A 5,000-nucleotide genomic window follows, 5' to 3' on the forward strand; every position below is an offset into this window, starting at 1 on the left:
GGGGGTTTGTGGGTTTGTGTGTGTGTGTGTGTGTGTGTGTGTGTGTGTGTGTGTGTGTGTGTGTGTGTGTGTGTGTGTGTGTGTGTGTGTGTGTGTGTGTGTGTGTGTGTGTGTGTGTGTGTGTGTGTGTGTGTGTGTGTGTGTGTGTGTGTGTGTGTGTGTGTGTGTGTGAAGGAGAGATGGGTTTATGTCTCAGCATGATAGCAGGCGCCTGAATTAGTCCTCTAAATGTTTTACTAGCAACTTAATTAAACAACAACAGATTACAAAGAGGCTGTTGTACACACACAAACACACACACACACACATACACACACACACACACACACACACACACACACACACACACACACACACATATGATATCCAACTATTCTGGCAGTAAACTCACAATACTGGAATCTACCATTGTGCACTCACATGAAATATGCATTATTATCCTTTGTGTATCCTCGAGGCCTGATAAATATGTTGAGCCGTTTCCTTTCTTATAAAACATTTGAAAAGCAAATTAAAAATATAAAACACCTCCATTGTTTTGTGAGCGTTCATTCTTCTTCACTGCCTTTTTCTTGGCACACACACACACACACACAGGCGCACGCACACACACACACACACACACACACACACACACACACACACACACACACACAAGCATTACCTGCATGCCCAAAAGATTGATTGCAAACAAAAGTGGGACCAACTCATTGAAATATTGCACTATTGGGATATATCTCGTCAAAAAACTAACCAGGAGACATTTTTATTGGTATTTTTTGTTACTGTTGTCATCATTTTTCTCACTTTTTCCTACTTTTACTTGATTATTTTTGACTAAAAGTGGATTTTTGCCTGTTTGAAAAATGGTGTTAGCTTACATGGCTTAAATCCCCCGTGAAATGTTAACATTTTTACTGCTCTGTTTGCGTACATGTTAGGGTTTACTTTATGGCTGCTGTTCTTCACACACACACACACACACACACACACACACACACACACACACACACACACACACACACACACACACCAGTTAAGATGGGTGATAAAAATTTCACAGCAGACTATAACTAAGGCTTCTCTTACAAGGATACAAAGTCAGTCCATCAAAATCTCTGTAGGTTAAAGGGTCAGGCACTAAAAAGTATAACTTACATATAGACTTACATATAGGCTCTCACTGTATTTGAGTGGTTCCCATACTGTTTATGTATTGGGATTTTAACTTATAAATGAAAAATTATCATTCTACCTTGATTTTTTTCAATTTATCGGTACAGAAAGTTCAATCAGATTGATTTATGCGTTTACGAAGATGTAAGGTTATTTTTCTGTTTTAACTATTGCACACACACACACACACAAAAACACAGACATACATACACACACACACAGACATACACACACACACACACACACACTGTTACGGGCCGACCATACGAGGCTCGTTTATCGGCCGATAACCATTGAAAAAAAACAGACAAACGACCAAGGTTAGCGCTTAATAACGTGGAGGAAGCCTGAGAGCAGCCACAGTTTGACCACTTGGGCCCAGGACCTCCCTCCCTCTACCTAAGGCCCCGACCCCTCTAACTAACGGAGATAAAGAAAACACTAAACCAACAGCCCCCCCCCCCTTTACTAAATAATATAACTAAAAATAACAACAGGAGAACGCAGCAGGTCAGCAGCCGAGCAGTCCGCCGTGAGTGAGAGGCCGAGCCAGCCGCCCGGGCCACGCCTTTAAGGATCAGCTGCTCCCCCTTTAATCAAGGCACCTGAGAGAGAGAGAACTGAGGAGGCAAAAGGGTGGGAGCGCGTAACACACACACACACACACACACACACACACACACACACACACACACACACACACACACACACAGAGCCTCGCTTTGATCTCCTCCACATCAGACAGGGTCCACGCTTAAGAAATCAAACAAACAGCGCCGCCGCCACCGCTGTCACTTCATTTGGACATTCCTGCAGCCCAGTTACAGCCGGCTGACCCCCCCACCCCTACCCCCCCCCCCACACACACACACACACACACACACACACACACAATAACACACACACACACACACACACACACACACACACACACACACACACACACACACACACACACACAGAAACACACACAAGAGAAGCAGATCAATTACATTTCCTGTTGAAACTTTCGACCCAGTATATTTATATAGTAGAATTCAACAGCTCTGTTTAGAATATATATTTAAACTAGAACTTAGCCCATGATGGCAGCTATACAGTATATGTGATGGCAGCTAGATATGATGGCAGCTAGATGTTGTATATGTTGGTTGCATGCAGGTGTGTGTGTGTGTGTGTGTGTGTGTGTGTGTGTGTGTGTGTGTGTGTGTGTGTGTGTGTGTGTGTGTGTGTGTGTGTGTGTGTGTGTGTGTGTGTGTGTGTGTGTGTGTGCGTGCGTGCGTGCGTGCGTGCGTGCGTGCGTGCGTGCGTGCGTGCGTGCGTGCGTGCGTGCGTGCGTGCGTGCGTGCGTGCGTGCGTGCGTGCGTGCGTGCGTGCGTGCGTGCGTGCGTGCGTGCGTGCGTGCGTGCGTGCGTGCGTGCGTGCATTGGTTCACGGTCCTGTGCCAAACATACGGTTTCTCTTGTTCCGTATATCAGACAAAAAAGGTTTAGTCGTCCATAGAAACCTGTTAAGTAGAGTACGCCATGTTGGTTGTTTATTTTATGGTATTTTTTTTGGCATGTTCATGCTTTATTGATAGTGTAGAGACAGAGTTGAAATGGGGCAGAGAGGGGAGTGACATGCAGAGAACGACCGCGGGGGGGACGCCCTACCAACTGAGCTAAGGGCGCCCCCTTGGTTGTTTATTTAATTTAGTCTTTTGTTTGTGTGTTCACTTTTTCAGTTGTGTGTTTTGGAGAAAAAAGTATTAGAGTATTTAAAAAATGTAATTGACAGTTTTCTCTAGATGGAGGCAGCCATATTGCAAAGGAATAACTTTTAACAGTAAAACATCCCTTTCGAATTGATTTTGATACATGATTATATTGGACAGTAGTGGTTTACCAAGATTGAGACAGAGATATCTCCCACCAAAACTGTCCTCTTACTATCACACCTTCCTTGGTGTCTTTTGCCATGTTCGAAAAGCCCTACTAACGTCCTACTCATACTAATTTTGACGTCAATTTGAGTATGTTGTGGTTGAGTATGCGAGTTTGTGTAGGCGAGAAATAAAGGAGGGAGGACGTTAGTATGGCTTTTCAAACACAGCCTTTCTCTTTTCTGAAGAGGATAAACTTCTGGTTTAGGCTAGTTTTTTTTTCATGGGCCTGTCGCTATTATTGCATTAGTATTGCATAAGTATTGTCAAGCGTCTACTTCTGGTTTCACACACACACGCACACACGCACGCACACACACACACACACACACACACACACACACACACACACACACAGAACAATAGACTAAATTCTTGGTTTTCCAACTGATGACCCGTCAAATTAAAGGATCTAGAGTCCGTCTGGTTCCCAATCCACAACGACAATAAAAACAAACATTCCCCACTGGACAATCAAAGTAAATTCTTTCTCTCTCTGTGTGTGTGTGTGTGTGTGTGTGTGTGTGTGTGTGTGTGTGTGTGTGTGTGTGTGTGTGTGTGTGTGTGTGTGTGTGTGTGTGTGTGTGTGTGTGTGTGTGTGTGTGTGTGTGTGTGTGTGTGTGTGTGTGTGTGTGTGTGTGTGTGTGTGTGTGTGTGTGTGTGTGTGTGTGTGTGTGTGTGTGTGTGTGTGTGTGTGTGTGTCTGGGCAGTTGTTTGTGTATTGTGGCGTCCTGTATTTTCGCCTGATTGTTTTATTGTAGTGATTTTATTGTAGTGGCTGATTGCAAAGCTGTTTCAGATCCAAAACACACACACACACACACACACACACACACACATTCACTCACACTCACACTCACACTCACACACACATACACATACACGCACACTCACATACACACACACACACACACATACAGGACTGTTAGCAGGAAGCTGAAACACAATAACTAATAAATGAACTGTAACATTCCTGCTAGCTGCCCAGTTTATTTGATGTGAACAGTTGAAAAAAAAATATAACAATTTTTCTTTTTTTTTTCGAATGCTTCCATTTATTGTTTCTAGAGTTGAAATTGTAAATTGTGCCGGGCAAAAATTCAAAACACATAATGTCGCCGTGCCAGCTGTTTTCCAAAATGATTGCAAGCTGGATTTTAGAATGATTGCAGCTGGAGAATAAAATCAGTTTAAGATCATTTAGGAGAATAAATAAAAAACACTTTAATCAATATGTTACAATAACTATATTATAAATCATATGTCCTCGCTTGATTGGAGTATAGGGTCGTCCAAGGCAACAAGAATTATAATCCGCCTCTACCATTCCACTTTATGGGACTTTTTTAAGGATATTTCAGCTCAGTGTTTAGTGCAATGTTAGCAACTAGCTGGTTAAAAAAAAATTGTGAATTATTTCAAAATAAAAGAGCCAGATATTTTCATTTAGAAGTTGGCGGGGAGTGAAACAGCGGTAGAAGGACCGTAAATCATTAATATGCATTTATAAAAGTAATAAGATAAGATAAGATAAATCTGAATGTTTATTAATTAACGTATACGGCTCCAACGTGTAGCCTCAAATTAGCACTACTGCTTCAAACTTATTTGCCAAACAATCAAGTTGTTATCCCAACAATAAATGGCCCTAATGGCGGCCGTTTGATGTCCATTATAAAGGAAAGCAGGTTGCTCCCTTTCTGTCATTTCATTCTGTTTTACCGTTGGAAGACATTCAGGTCTGCAGTTCACAAAGAGACTCTTTTCTTCTCTGTTTCCTTCCCTCTTTCCTGCCGCTGGCTTCTACTCAATGAGTCAATGAGGATGTTGGTGCAGTTCATGTCTAGTTGAAGGTGACTGGTTATTGCTTTATGCCTCATACATACAGACAAACAGCATT

At 42.5% G+C, this 5,000-nt stretch overlaps 1 protein-coding gene across 1 annotated transcript in view; it reads left to right on the forward strand.

Annotated features, from left to right (window-relative positions):
• The window catches only part of scara5 (scavenger receptor class A, member 5 (putative)), a 96,693-nt gene that overhangs the window by 17,507 nt on the left and 74,186 nt on the right, over positions 1–5,000 (forward strand).

This window comes from Ammodytes marinus, assembly GCF_949987685.1.
Source record: "Ammodytes marinus genome assembly, chromosome: 19".
NCBI lineage: Eukaryota > Metazoa > Chordata > Actinopteri > Uranoscopiformes > Ammodytidae > Ammodytes > Ammodytes marinus.